The sequence below is a fragment of the Callospermophilus lateralis genome, unplaced genomic scaffold (assembly GCF_048772815.1).
Source record: "Callospermophilus lateralis isolate mCalLat2 unplaced genomic scaffold, mCalLat2.hap1 Scaffold_43, whole genome shotgun sequence".
Taxonomy (NCBI): domain Eukaryota; kingdom Metazoa; phylum Chordata; class Mammalia; order Rodentia; family Sciuridae; genus Callospermophilus; species Callospermophilus lateralis.
Genome location: NW_027514380.1, coordinates 12,172,467 through 12,189,192, shown reverse-complemented (window position 1 = coordinate 12,189,192; position 16,726 = coordinate 12,172,467). Strand labels below are relative to the sequence as shown.

The 16,726-nt window shown below is 36.1% G+C and overlaps 1 non-coding gene across 1 annotated transcript; it reads right to left on the bottom strand.

The window, feature by feature from the left end:
- Positions 1-10,147: 10,147 nt before the first annotated feature.
- LOC143389103 (U6 spliceosomal RNA) lies at positions 10,148-10,254 on the bottom strand. The gene has a single exon (XR_013090104.1). It is a non-coding gene; the product is annotated as a U6 spliceosomal RNA (small nuclear RNA).
- Between the last annotated feature and the right edge of the window lie 6,472 nt (positions 10,255-16,726).

Sequence of the window (16,726 nt, the reverse complement as noted above, 5' to 3'; positions counted from 1 at the left end):
GGCCTGGCAAACAATCCAGCACCTTCTCTGCAAGCTTGGAGTTTAGAGGATTTGATGGTTTCTCTTCTACAATAAGGAAAGATTTAGGGAGTTGGGTAGAATGAGGGGTGCTAGAAAGGAAAATAATCAGTATTTCCTTAAAGGGCTCCTCCTCTCATCACCTCTCCTCCCCCTCTTCTTCTTCTGAAATTCATTTAAATGCTGAAATATTTATTCTGCCTGATGATGCTGGAAGAACCCAGCCAGGATCACTTCTGAATGCTGTAGAACTCAGGTAGAAGCTCTACCCTTGTCAGTACACACACACACACACACACACACACACACACACACTCACACACACACACACACACACACACACACACACACACACCAGTGTAACCTTTTTACTGAAGCCTCCCGGAGCCCTTGGGAGACCTCCCAACCTTCTCCCACAAAAGCACTCTGGGCTCCAGCCGCAGGGCTGGCCTTCGGCAAATTTATGAAACTAACCCAGCTTTGGTTTTTCTTCTTCTTCCAGTCTCCTGAATGATCTCTTTGGATAGCCATGTATCTGATCCCTCTTGAGTAATGGCCCTGCAGGATGACCCTCACAATGGGCCGCACAGAGCTGGTGATTTTGAAGGCTGTGCTTCCTACTGCAGAAGGCCATCTGGGGAGTCCAAACTGAAGAGAGCAAATTGCTCAGTGAGCACAGAATCAGAACAAATGGGGGGACCCTGATGTCCCTGCAGGGCCTTTCCATCAGTTGAGGACACCAGAATAAGTTGCACTTCTAAACTTATTCACTTTCTCCACTTTTTGAAGGTCCATGAAAATCAATTAAAAAAAGGTCCCTACCATCAAGTAGCTGTCAGTCCCTGGGGGAAAGAAAACTATAATGCAGTGTTTGTACCACCAGGGCACCTTCCTTGGGAGAATACAGACTGAGCACTGAGCCAGCAGCCCGCAGGTAGTGATGAACAGCTTCTCAGGGGATGAGATGCCTAAGCTTAGAACCAAAGGATCTGTAGGAGAAAAGCTAAGCAGGACTGGGTAGGGCCATATTAAGTTGGCCAAGGTTGTGACTCTTTGCAGACTTGTCAAACATCTTTCATTCCAAGCCTTCCCCACAACACTTACTTCAGCTAAGTTGCTGTTTAGCAGGTAAAACATTTTGAGGAACACATTGGCCCTCAAATTTAATCTGATTTTTATTTCTTTTCTTTTTTATTGTTGTTTTTTTTCTGGTTATCTGACTGAGGGATATTAATCATTAATTCTTCTGAAGGCAGCTTTTGCTCTCAATCCAGATTTCCTAAATTCACTCACTGCAAAACACACACACACACACACACACACACACACACACACACACACACTTATGTGCACACACACAGAAACATGTTTATTTGAACCCATTTCGTCATTCATTCTTGTCATATTGGCTGAGTAGAGCCCAGTGAGGAAGTTTAAAGACTTGGATCTGACCAGACCAAGATTCTCTCCTTAAATAAACTTAAACAGGGCTCCTTTGAACTTTCTGCTCAACTAAGCCCTGACTTTGGAGCTTCAGAGTTCATCTCTACATTGTTCACTTTTAGCAAGAACCCTGCTTAGTCAGTTTATCCAGAATCCTCCATTTTTGATATCTGATCTCCTTCAATTTCTGACCAGGTTCCTCATCCTCTGCTATCCCCCAGATGATGTCTGGCCATCCTGGCCTGCCTTCAGCAAAAATTCAGTTAGGTCAGCTTCCTCAGAATCCCCCCTTACCCCTGAGGTTTTCTCTTAGCAATTTTCAACCCCTGGGCCCCTCCACCCTACTCCTGGGCAGCAAATTTATTCTCTTCTTTATGGTGTTCAGAGTTGAGCCCAATCTCTCTTCCTTGCTGTAAAACTCATTTCCAGAGGTCCAGTCCTGAATAACGTCTGCCTTCCTGTTCTTTAACAAGTATCATGAATAATTTTTCTTTACCAAGTCCTGCCTTTGCCACATTTGTTATCTGGACAAGTCACTTAATTCCTCTGCAATCCAGCACCCAGTTTTCTCCTCTCTAAGATGGATGAGAAAACCTCTAAGATCACTCCCAGCGCTAACATAAGAGGAATTAATAAGACAGTCTAATGCACAGTAATATCAATGAAACTGAACTACAGGAATGTGGGGGCTGAACGCCAAGGTGAATATACCAGAAATCCCACATTAAGAGTTTCATCATCTGTCACTTTAAGAGCGTGTCACTAGCTCTGAGCCAGTCTCTAGATCTTTAAAAGAAGAATATCAACAAATGTATCTTAGGGCTGTTGTGAGAGTTAAATATAGTGCTCTATGTGAAAAGCACTTTGCAAATTATAAATGCAACACACTGTTACTAATGTGTTAACTCAGATGAGATTGAAATTCCAAGAATTAACAGCATGATGCTGTAGAACATTCCCTTAATCCATTGATTTTCATTGTGGGGGTGGGAGAGATTTTGTCCCCAAGGGGATATCTGGCAATGGCTGGGAACATGTTGATTGCCACAGTGTGGGGCAGGGGAGAGGTACCACTGCATCTACTAAATGGTGGTGGCCGGGGATGCTGCCAAATGTTCTACATGATGCAGAGCAGCACACAGCAAAGAATTATCCTGCTCAATAACAAAACCAATACACCCCAAATCATCCTAAATTATGAATTTCCCCAGGGAGGAAGACAGCTCCAGTCCACATGGACTACCAACATTTAGATCCATGAATACTTAGACTCCTAAAAGGAGTTCTATGGCCCCAGAGACAGAGCTCCAGCCCAGAACAATTTCATCATCAAGCTCTTGGATGTAGGAATTTGGATGGAGGTAATCCTGTGAACAAAATTCCCATAAATGGCCAGATAAGGTGGCACACTCCTGTAATCCCAGCTGCTCAGGAGGTTGAGGTAGGAGGGTTATAATTTCAAAGTCAGCCTCAACAAGATAGCAAGGCTCTAAGCAACTCAGAGAAACCCGGTCTCTAAGTAAGATATAAAACAAGAGCTGGGGATTGTAGCTCAGTGGTTAAGCAATCCTGGGTTCAGTCCCCAGTACCAAAAAGGAAAAAAAATCCCATAAATGCATGTGCAGTAAGATCATGGAGTATTCTAGTAACTTTTGAAATCTTACACTATCTTTTTCAATTGGGGACAGGAGAGGAAAGCCAAATCACTAAAATATTTATTTTGTATAGTTAGTCAATGGGAGCTGGGGATGTAGTATATGAAGAATAACATGAAGCTTTATTTATAATGTGGTGCAGAACTCATGGAATCTGTGTGTATGCCATCGCCACACACAGAGAAAGGATATAGCTCTAAAGATTATTCTTTCTGGAAATCTACTAATCTGAAGGTCTGCTGGGAACATCCAATGTAAATGAATAAAATATCTGCTATAATCAATATCCCTTTTAGTTACTGCTTTTAAAAATCCCTAGCTGGGTGTAACACTCTGAAGCATAAACATTTCTGCTAGGTATCCATTTAAGCATGAGTACTGGGCACATTTCTTGCAGGCCACACTAAATAATGAAAGCAATTCATTAAGCCCTTGAAGGGGTTGATGGCTTCAGTCTCCGACTTGTTCCACTCTTTAGATGGCAACAAATAAATTCCGACGTACACACACAAAAAATCTTATTTTCCACATAATAATAACAAAGTTATTGTTCAATAAATAACAAAGTTTTTGTTCAAAGGGGAAAAATCCTTTAAACTCATTTATATCATTTATTATTTCTCACCATAATCCCATAAGGAGGATGTTATAATAAATTGGGAAACAAAGTTATAAGAAATAATAAAGCTTTGAAGGTAGAATTAGAATCCACAATCTTTATTTAAACTCATGCCAAGAACTCTGAAAACACAATAGCTACCATCTGCATTCTTTCTTTCTCCTTAAAGAGAAAGATGATGTTTTCATATTCCGCCTTTTCTAAAGGCTTTTTGAGTAGCAGTGAGTGGTAAGTCACGGAATTGCAATGCTCAACCGTGTTGTCTTGATTTGTCCAGTTCATACCACATTTCCAGCCTTGAGCCTGGTGCTAAGGTCTCTGGATCCTGACATCTCTGACCTGAGCTGAGAGTTCCTTCCTTCGCCCTCTTGAAATGAGAGTGGGGGCACTGGCACGGACTCTCTCTGCTGAGATAAGAGCCTGGTAGTGAAATAGCACAGTGGAGGTGAAACCCTTCTAAAACACAGAGCTCAGGCATAATTGTTTCAAGGTGAGAGAGGTCACTGCTCCTGAGAGCTCGGTGAGGTAGCACTGACAACACCTACAGAAACTTGGTTTTGTAGCGTGCATTGGTAATTGTCGTTTCTTTGTGAAGAAAGAAGCTGATTAAAGTATATGCAGATAACATTCCAGATTTTTTCTGTCTCAGTACAAGCTTGGCTTTTTTGAAAGTGGTATGAAATCTATCAAGTCACCAGGGTGCCATTTCTGAAATTACTACTACAATGAACTAAGTGGCACCTCACAGGATTTACCCTGTGTTCAAAAATTGTTCTTATACTTAAAGGATAAAGTCATTTGACAAAACCTTAAGAATAATTTAAGTTCCAGAAGAATCTAACTATTTTGGGCCTCTTTTTTGTCCATGGACTTCCCTCTAAGACCTAAGTGAACTCTGAAATTTTCTAATTAACAGTTTATTGTAAGAAATTCTTAAAAGGTATTATTCTCCTTTCATCCTGAAAAGTGCACACACGTGAGCACACACACACACACACACACACACACACACACACTTTCTTTGTAGAGTTCACTTTGGAGGTTTCTAGTGAAGGACAATCCCAGCTCCAAAACAGCTTCCTGGCTTGAGGCAGTGAGAGGAATAGAGAGGAACCCAGGTTCAGTGCCCTCTTAGACCTGTGGAATATTTTCATACAGAATGTGATCTACATGTTTAGATAAGAATGGCCACAGACAGAAGAAAGGAGAATTTATTTTCCCAAGACTGTATATCTTCGACATAGGAGAGAGATTTTCGGTAGTGCCAGGTTAGAGAGAGTTAAATACATGACCAAGGAACTCTCTCCAGACAGCTGTAGCTGTCCCTGGTAAGGTCACCTAAATTGGGTGGCATTGTGGGCACACCTGGAAGCCTTCTGGCATGTGATCCTCTAGAATTATAAAGAGCTACAGGGAGAAAAATCATCTGACTGAAAACAATGTTTATCCAAAAAATATTTCCAGAAGCTCTGCATGCTTCAAGAAGTATGGACTAAATGTTTTGTCTCCCACATAATGAGGAAATGGAACCCATCACTCTGTTGGAGCAGCTGGGGCACAGGAAGCTCACCAGGACCTGGGCAAACACTCACAAGACCCTGAGGCATAGATTGTGCTCTCTGCTAGAAAGGAGGGCTATGGGGAAAGAGATCAGCAAATGTCTCTGCGGTGTTTGTCCCAGGATGGGAAGAAAATAACATCTCTGAGACTACAGCATCCCGGAACACATTGCCTCACCCTCGTTCAGGTTTTACATTGAAAATCATTACCAATATGCCATTTGACACAAAAGTGCTTTAAAATTGAATTAGACAAGGCTAATAAACACGAAAAAGACAAGAAAGTATAATTACTTCCATACCCTTTGTTAATAACTTATCCTGTATGGGTTCCTTTGTTTGAAAAAACTAAAATGTTCATAGGGATCAAAACAAATTCACATATGTATATGAATTCATTTGAAGATAAATATGTTTGTTTTACTTCCCCAGTCTCCACCCTGACATGCAGTCTGTGTTACCTGTTTGGTCTCCTGGTAAAATGTTTAAGGTCAAACAATGTTTAATAAATTTTTCAAGCTTATCTGAGAAAAGCCATCCTTCTACTCCTGTCTTTTCATTTACTGATTTTTCCCCCTGTAAGGAATGCCATATCTGAACAATCAATTTTTAAAATAAACAAAGCTCGGTGTGTAGCTGCGTCTTAGATTGTGACTGAGATCCATCTCTCTATCAGTCCTAATCTGTATTGTTGTCCAGCTATGATGCTTCCCCAGTCCTGGAATGGAAGAATCACCAACAAAACAGAGAATTCATCTTTCAGTTTTCCCAGAAGATTCTTTCTCAGCATAAATGTTTCTATGATTTGTTTAAATCCTATGACTATAACTCTATTAGTATGATTGGGAACAGATGTTGGTATGTTGTGAAAAACTAATGCCTCAAAATTTTCATTTAGATCATTGTACGTGAGAACCTGAAGATAAATTCAAAGCTAAGGTAATAGAATATGAGAACACAGGATAATTCAAAACAGACTATTCATACTGTGTGCTTTATCTTTGGGAAATAGAGGCAACACATATTGCCCAAATCTGATCAGAAATTAATTTAAAAATTCTATGAATTAAGTCAAACAATAAATTATGAGAAAGATTTTTTTTCATACATTGCAAGATTGAGCTTTTCTGATGACATCTGTTTTTTTGTATAGTGTTACATATATTCTTAGTAATGTTCTGCACTAATTAACATTATTATTTTAATATACATTTTTAGTGTAATAATTTATGAGGACACAAGGGATCCAAGCATACAATCTTTGTATACATTTGCCCAATAGCGAATGACAATACCGATTGTTCTGTGAAGTTAACCAAACAAAATTGCAGATTTTTTTTTTTCTAGAAAAGATCAAACTTAATGTTAATGCCTAATACGTATTTACCCACAAGGAAGATGGATGAACAGTTCCAGGACAAAGCTTTGTACTGTTAGACTGTGTTGTTAGTGTCTGCCAATAGCTATTTATTATTCAAGGCCAGGCAAGATTAATGAGGTCACACAGACAAGAGGGTGTGACTGTTATTCAAAAAAGATATTTGAATCTAGGTATCAAAAACTTGAAAGGTATTAGTTGTAGGACATCTTATAATTGGAATTTTAAAGCAAACTTCAGTATGAGAAGGGTCTTTAGGAGAGGCCAAAGATCAATACTGGCCATCCTGGCAGGGGCCATTTGTTCTCAGAGCCTCAGAGTTGTATCTCAACTCAACCACTGATGAAACTCCAGCTGGTTTACCCCAACTTTATTTTTGTGCTCTTAAAATTTGTATTTCAAACTTGGAATAAGTATAAAATCCATCAAAAAGAAACTCAGTATCTTGTAGGTTAGTTGCAGTTTAACTATGCTATAATCAGTAAGAGGTAGGGATAATTTAATTAAAGATGAAAGTATTTTTTCCTCCCCTGATCTTGGTAGAGATCTGTCCAGTAAAAAATATTTATGAAGAACATAAGTATCAGAGCCATACTTATTTGGCAGAGAATTATGTCACAGAAGTTAATTTTTTTTTAGAATTAAAAAGTATCTAAGATATCCCATACAACTCCCTTATTTACAGATAAATAAAAAATTTGAGGGAAGTTGAATGTTTTCTAAAACACACAGTAAGTTAGTGGAAGGCAATGATGATTAAGGGCAGAGGGATCTGAAATTGTATTGCTTGGATGTGTCCCATCCCCACCACTTGGTAGCTGTGGGGCCACAGTGTTTCTTACTCCTTCTCAGTTAAAAGAGATATAATAATAGTGGAGTGGAAGCTCCCTTGGCTAATGTAATAAAGGCAAGGGTATTGAAATGTAACTGTAAGCAGAGACCCATTAACACATACAAACACCAAATTATTTATTTTTAGCTCAAAACATATATATTCTATGTAAAGCTAAGGCCTTTTCTTTGGATATGGGCCTTCTGATTGGGTTTCTAGCCATATCTTCACATAAACCACACCAATACAGGTCTGTTTCTTTAAATTGATGAGAAAAAAATTGAAGACAATTATGAGTCTAAGTACAGAGTTCTTTTAGATTTTTATAATTTCCAAATTTGCATTGGTTTTCTCACATTGTCTAGTCTTTAAGGCACTTCTAACAACAAAATATCATCAACTGGGTGGCTTATAAACAACAGATAATTATTTCTCATAATTCTTGGGACTGAGAAGTCCAAGATCAAGGAGCCAACAGATTTTTTATTTAGTGAGAACCACCTTCTGGTTCACAGGTGGCATCTTCTAACTGTGTCTACACAGTTTTTCTGGGGCTTTTTAAAAAAGGGCACTAATTCCACTCATGGTCACTTTTCCATGATGACCAAATCACACCCTTCTCTCAACCTCAACACCAGCACATTCATAATTAGGATTCAACACACGAATTTTAAGGGGCACACACCTTCTGACCATAGTATACTTGTACCTACTTCAACACTATTTTTTAAAAATATTGGTTAATCCTACTGTTCAACTTAGTTTTTATTTATTCTATGAAATTCTCATTTCCTCAGATTGTGTTATATTTAATAAAATTATGTAATTGTATGAACACATGCAACTGGTATAATCAGATTGGGTTCAAATACCTGACTCCTAATAGAATGTACCTCAGCTTCCAAAAGTGATCAACTTTCTAGAATGTGTCAGCTACTTCCTGAAGTTGTCAATGTGCCATAAGGATGTCAGAATGCTTTACAGATGGAATGGAAAAAGCCAGTAATTTTTTCAATTCAAGTGGTTAAAGAACTTTTTACTGAAAACTCACAGAACATTGTCAACACATTAAAAGCATCCCCCAAAAATGTAGCTGTTAATATACAAGTTTAAAACTCATTTCTCCTGATTTCATGAGGTAGATAGATATCAGTCTTTCTTTTTGCACATGATTTTTCTTATATTGACATTTGATAATTAACTTTGACTCCTTATTAACATCATTGCTCAAAACTACCAGTGGAATAAATCATATACCCTGTGTTTGTTTCAACTGACAATCAATTACAGAATTATCTTAAATACAGTTTCCATGAATGAAGATAAATGTTTTTAGTAGTTTGTTTCTATTTTTCTGAAAACTAAGATGCATATAGTTTAAAAGTCAAATAGTAAGATGTACATTTTCCCACACTTTAATATCTGAAATCTGAATGTTTTCTTACTGTTCACGACATCTTAGAATTAAGGGGACCAGGCAGCAGTCGTAACACAGTGATACTGTCTGCACATTTGTACTCCTTGAAAGTGCCTACATCAAAATTCAGAAGTGACAGCAACCTGAAAGAGAATCACAGAATCAATAGCGTATCACTCTTTTGAGGAATGCTGTATCATCAACAACTGCAGTGGCACAGAGCACAGTATTACTTGGAAAAAATACAAGCACAGACAACTTCGAAGTAATTCAGGAGAAACTGAAGTTTTAGAAATGCCCTTTCCGATTCATTTCACTTATATTTTTGGTTTTCAGTTATACACATAAATGATGTATGATTTAAAAAGTACTGTGCCCACCTCCAAGATCTGGAACAAGACAAGGATACACACTTTTATTATTCTAATTTAATATAGTGTTGGATGTCTTAGCAAGAGCAATTAGGCAAGAGAAAGAAATAAAAAGCATCCAAATTGGAAAGGAAGAAGTCAAATTATCCATGTTTTCAGATGATGTGAATTTATACATAGAAAAGACTAAATACTCCATCAAAAAGCTGTTAGAACTAAAAAATGAATTCAGTCAAGTTGCAAGATACAAAATCAACATAAAAAGTAACATTTTTATATACCCATAGTGAACTTGCTGAATAAGAAATCAAGAAAGTAATCCCAAAAATTTACAATAGCTACAAAAGTAAAATAAAATACTTAAAAGTAAATTTAACCAACTAGATACAATTTCTACAATGAAAATTACAAAACATTTATGAAATTAAAGAAAAAAATAAAATATATCTTGAGATCATGGGTTAGAAGAATTAATTTTGTTAATATGACCCAATCCCCAAAGTGATCCATAGGTAGAATGTGATCCCCATCAAAATACCAATAACTTTCTTCAAAGAATTAGGAAGAAAAAAATCCTAAAGTGCATAGGGAGCCACAAAAGACTTAAAAAGAATAGCTAAACCAATACTGAGTGGAAAACAAAACAAATACAACAACAAAGCTTGAGGCATCACAATACTTGACTTCAAAATATACTATAAAGCTATACTAATCAAATAGCATGGTATTGGTATAAAAAAATCAACACATAAACCAATGAAACAGAATAGAAAACCTACAAATTAATCCACATACATATATCAAATTGATTTTTTAGATTTTTTTCCTTTTTCTTTAATCAGAATAAAAGTAAGTTTTAGTTTCTAAAACTTCATGAATATGCATGTCTTCCTTGCACAGGGACCATACTAATCTACAACGTGTCATTCCAACTTTAGCATAGGTGCTGATGAAGTGAGCACCAGTCAAATAATTTTTGACAAAGGCATAAAAAACATATATTGGAACAAAGACAGTCTCTTTAATAAATGGTGCTGTTAAAACTGACTAGACCTATACGGAAGAATGAAACTAGTTCCCTTTCTCTCATCATGCACAAAACTCAACTCAAAATGGATCAAAGACCTAAATGTGAAACCTGAACCTACGAAATGACTACAAGAAAACATAGGAGAAACATTGGAGACATCAGTGTAGGCAAAGATTTTGGGGATAGGACTCCAAAGGCATAGCAGCAACAAAAATAAACAAATGGTATTAAAGCAAACCAAGAAACTACTGCTAACTAAAGAAAACAGAGATAAAACACAGAGATAAACCTACGGAATGGAGTAAAATACTTGCAAGCTATTCATCTGACAAAAGATTAATATCAAGACTATATATGGAAGTAAAAGAACTGAACACCAAAAATAAAATAATACAATTTAATAATAGGCTAAAGTTTCCTCAAAAGAAAACATACAAATGCCAACAAGTATATGAAAAAATGCTCAAAATCACTAATATCAACATCACTAATTATCAGACAAATGCAAATCTAAACCACAACGAGATACCATCTCATTCAAGTTAGAATGAATATTATCAAACAGAAAAACCAGAAAATACTGGCAAAGACGGTCATTCTTACACACTGCTGATGTGAATGTGGTTAGTACACTCATTTATGGGAAAAAGTATGGAGATTCCTCAAGAAACTGGGAATTTATCTACCATATTATCCAGCAATTCTACTACTAGTTATATGTCCAAAGAAAAGGAAATCAGTTTATTAAAGAGATACCTGCATTCTCAGGTTATTGCAATACTATTCATATTAGCCAAGATAGAGAATCAACCTAGACATCCATCTGCAAATGAATGGGTAAGAAAAATGTGATGTATATGCACCATGAAATATTATTCAACCATCAATATACAATTCTGTCCTTTTCAGCAAATGCAAATGGATGGAACTGGAAGCAGAAAGACAAACACTACATGTTCTCATTCATGTGCAAAAACTAAGAAGCCAATCTCAACAAAGGATAGAGTGGTGCAGTGATCCCTAGAGACTGGGCAAGGCAGAGGAGAGCAGGACTGAAAGAAGTGAGATAAATAGCAACAAAATACAATTTGAGAGGAGGATTTAGTTCTGCTTTCAATAGCAGAGTAGGGTAACTACTGGTCATAACAGTCTATAATATATTTCAAAATAACTAGAAAAGAAGAGCACAAAAGTCATAGAAATAATTAATCATAGAAATGATTAATGTTTGAGGATATAAAAGTGCTTATTAGCCTGATTTGATTAATACACATTTTATGAATGTATCAAATTATCATACTGTACCCTATAAAGATGTATATTTATTATGTCTCAATTTTAAAAATATAAATAACACTACCAGACTTATTTAAAAAAAATACTATGCCTGAGAAATGTAAAAGAGCCTATTTATCAATATTATGTAAAGATGATGATTTCTGACACTGGTGGAGTAACTGGCACTTAGTACTCCTGTCTTAAGCATAATAGTGAGTCAAATGCATGTGGCAAAAGTGTTAAGACATTGGACCATAAGCAGTGCAAGAAAGTGACCTCTGATAAGAAGAATTATGCTGTCTGCCTGGGGGCAAGTTCCTGACCTCAGTGCTGTGAGCTTGATTTCAAGCAAACACATGGTTATCCATCTCAGCTAAGGAGGAAAAGATGAAGTAGCAGAAATCTGTAGGCTAAGACTTCAAAGGAGGAAGTCACATGGAGAGGAGATCCTAAAAGTTTGTGGGGGTTCCTCATAGATCTTTGGGCAAGGACTGCACTATGTATGGTCAGAATGATATTGTACAAGGCTTACTAGAGACAGTTGGTACATTCAATGTGGAAAATAGATATTAATGGTTAAGCACTACTTGTTAAAGTGCTGTTAACACCTTAGATATTTTCCAGAAAATGAATGTCTACTTCTTATACGTAAGGACCATATCCTATTCCAGACTGACCCAAGAAAGCCAAAAACAAAATCTGCAGGAAGACAGAATTCAAAAATTCAGTCTCATTACATCAGAGGGGTTTGGAAAACATCTTGGTTTCTCTAAACACCTATCCTAACAAAAAATGCTTCTAAGCCTAAGGTGAAACAGTGTCAAGTTGATCCAGCAGTTATTGAACTGTAAATAGCTTAAAAGAAAACCAACATTCTTCAGAATCTCTACAATGTATTTATCCAAAATGACTGGTGTACAATCAAATCTATATAGAAGCAAGAAAATGTGACTCATATTCAGTAAAAAAAGCTATTAAAAGAACCCATCCTCAAAATGGTCCATATGTCACATTTAGCAAAGACTATAAGAAGCTACTATAAACATGTTCAAAGAGCTAAGAAAAATATATTCCAAAAGGTAAAGGAGAGCTGAAATAAGATGGTTAAATGGAGCTAACACCAATAATTCCAGTGGTTCAGGAGGATCATGAGTTCAATGACAGTCTCAGCAATGGCCAGGCACTAAGCAACTCAGTGAGACCCTGTCTCTAAATAAAATACAAAATAAGGCTGGGGATGTGGCTTAGTGGCCAAGTGCTCCTGAGATCAATCCCTGGTCTGCCCCCCCCAAAAAAAACAATTGGAGTTAAGAGCATATGAGATGTGGCAGAAGAAAGTTAATGAAATTCAAGTTATATAAAGTGATGTCATCTAATCTGGGAAGCAGAGAATAATCGAAGAATAATTAACAGTGGACTAGAAGGTTCTAAATATTATAATTGAGAGATAGAATTAGAAAGATAGGTAGAGATTCAATGGATAGATGTATGGATGATAGAGCAATAGAGGGAATAAATATTTGAAAAGAGAAATGAAGTAGAATTATCTTTGTTTTCAGTCAATATGATTTCTGTACACTAAAATCTTAAGAAATCTACAAAAAATTAGAATTAATAAGTGAATTTAGTTAGCTTATGGATAAAAGCTCAACATGTAAAAAACAATTATTATTTCTATATAATAGTAACAAATTGGAAAGTGAAATTTTAAAATAATAAAAATAATTTATAAGAGTATCAAATGATAAATTAGAACTAAATTTAATTTAATTTAGACCTTCACAAGTGTAAGGTATCTATACTAAAATTACAAAGGATTGCTGAAAGAAATTAAAGAAGGTTTAAGTAATTGGAAGTACACAATGTTCATAAATTAGATGGTTTGACATTTAATATATCCATTCTGTCTAAATTTGTCCTATAGATTCAAGCAATGCTTGTCAAATTCATAGACTATAGAAATTAATAAGTTCCTTCTAAATTTGAGATTCAAATTAAAGAACTTAAACAAAGAAGCAAATTAAATAACCTAGAGTAGCCAAAATAATTTTTACCTAGAAAAAGAAATTAGAATAATTACACCATCTGATTTCAAGACTTACCCCAAAGTAATAGTAATCGAGACAATGTGATAATGGTTAGTGATAGAAAAATAAATCCTGATACACAAAATAGAGTTCAAAGTACCTTTAAAGACATACAATCAAGTGAATTTTTAACCTAGTTCCAACATAATCTAATGAAGAAACACATTGATTTCATTGAATGGTTCTGAAACCACTAGATATTCAATATGAAAACAAAGATGAATCTTGACATTCCGTCATGCCATACAAAAAGTTCATTTGCTATCAATCATTCCCAAGTTGAAAAGCAAAAATAATAAAATTCCTGGAAGAAAATATAGAAAACTTGATATGGGCAAAGATTCCTTGAACAGGAGTCAAAAAACAGAAAAAAATAGATAAATTGGATTTCATCAAAACTAAAAATTTCAGACAGGACCATGATCAGGGTAAGGTAAAAAAGACATGTTTGTACAAGGGCAGAATTAGATTACATTACATTTATTCTGATTTTTTTTGAAAGACTACATCAAATATTATTTATCTTCATATCTGAATTTGTTGACATCCCCTTAAATTTTGTGCTACAGAAAGGAAAGTGGTTCTGTCCCCTCACTAATCCTAGCCCTGATCCTACCCTTCCTAAATTTCTTTAGGTTAGTGAGATTCCAGGATCTTTTCTCTGAAGGCTGAAAACCATCTTTAGGCATTAACTGTGCAATAAGGAGCTCCCCTCATTTGAGCTTCTACTCTCAAGAATAACATGTTCTACCATTTTCCCATGGCTACACAGCACTGTTCATGTGCTTTGTCTAGTTTTCCAGTCATTTAATGAAGGAAGGTAATTCTGGCTTCTGAACTCCACTGTAGTTAGAAGTATTTGCAAAACAGTTAAATTATGGAATCAACCCAGGGGCCCATCGATAGATGAATGGATTAAAAAATTGTGGTATATATACACAATGAAGCTCTACTCGGTCACAAAGAAGAATGGAATTATGGCATTTGCTGGTAAATGGATAGAAATGGATGATATCATCCTAAGGAGAATAAGCCAAACTTAGAGAGCTCAAATGTTTTCTCTCATATGCAGAAGCTAGAGTAAAATAAAGGACAGGGGGAGGAAAGAATAGAATACCATAAAGATAAAGGCAAGTAATGTAGAAGTAAATAATCAAGGGGCAGAGTGGAGGGATGAGTAAGGGGAAGAGATGTGAAATGAATTCTTTAAAAATCATGTCATGTGCATATATAAATATATCACAGGGAATTTCACCTTTATATATAAATAAAAATAAATAGCCAATCAAATGTAAATAAACAGACAAGCAAAAAGAAATCTACTAAAAGAAGGAGGACAAGGGAGGGGAGAGGGAACCAGTGGGAAAAGCGGGGAATTGTGAACTCAAATCAAATTCGAAACATGCGTGAGAATGTTGGATAAACTACTCTGTATAACTATAAAGCTCTAATAAGAAATAAATAAGTGAATAAAGTATTGAAAAATATTGAAATGTATTTTCTAGCATTTGTATCTTTAAAGCTAGGTGGATTTGGTAAGCTTTTCCATGTCTCTCAACATATACTAATTTGTAGGAAAGGGGCGCCCAATTTTTTTTTCTTTCTTCTTTATTTTTTGACTGCCAAGATTTTTCTAAAGGTATTATACTTTTTATACATTTTGCAGGTGGCTTGGTGACCATTTTTTTTTTATCATTCTGCTTTTTAAAAAACTTCTAAAATATTTGTCAATGATTTATAAGATTGCTATATAAAGTACACTCGACAAAAGTTATATGCAATGTGCAAGGCCCATGACTGTCTGTAATATCATTTATTATTAAAGATACAAGAAGCTTCCAGACTCCTTGAATGATAATGAAAATATTTCTATCCCACTGAACTATGGAAGTATCTTTCCTGTACATGAGGGAAGCTAAAGAATTTTGATATACAAATTACTTTTATTCTAAGGCTACAGATGCCTTGAAAGAAGTTGAAAGAAGTTTTGTCTTTACCTTTCAGTCTCTGGATAAGGAGTAAATTCTAAAAGCTTGAACTAGGCTCAGAAATGAGAAGTCAGTTGCTCTCAGACTGCAGGCGAGTAGGCTTCCATCAGCAAGGAGGGTAGGAATGGAAGGAGGAAGGATACAGGTTCACATGCATGGTGATGGAATGGAGACCAGAGAGATCAACCACAGTAAACAGGAATGGAGTAGAGAACAGAAAGACAGAAGCAGCAGTTTCCTATGTCCTCAGACCTGAAAGCAAATGGAACACTGATATTGACATCAGTGTAATCCAACAACTATTGACACTTCATTAGTGGATACTGGGATACTCTTTCTAAAGGGAGAGATCAGTTTCTTTCTGTTGTGATCAGCAGCATGCATTACTAGGAGAGAACAATAAAGATTTAATAAAAAATAATTTGTATTCATGAACTGTTTCCTAAGATGCACTAGACATTATTTAGATTAGGTTAAGAAAATTATCTTTTTACCTCCCATTATTGGAAATATCTTCAGCATCTTCTAACATTGCTGCAACTTGTGGTCGTTGTAACATAACTGTGAAAGAAACTGCCATTAGGCAAGGTCAAAGAGGCCTGCTCTTTCTTAAAATGATTTCGCATTCTCTTGTCCCTGCCAAAGCTGCCAGCCATCTGCCAATTGTGATGTATTTTATGATATGGACACAGGGAGCTAGACAAAGATCACCAATTAATATCCTTCCCAACAAATGACAAAACATATCATGAAACAGAATCTCTTAAGACAGTGACCATTGGGTCATGTCTTCTACCCACAAAACAACAGCCTTTTCCTTCCTAACAACAGTTTTAAACTTGGGATGAACTGCCCCTTAGCCACAGCTATTTATGTCAGGTCTTTAGGGAGAACTTCATGGTAGAATACTGGGAAATTTGGAAGAGACCAGAGAGAGCTCCTTTGATACAAACCTCTTGCATTACAAATGAGCTAACCAAGAAGCTAGGTGACTTGCACAAAATCAGCCTTAATGAGTCAAGGATATATTACACAAGCATTTTTCTAGTTA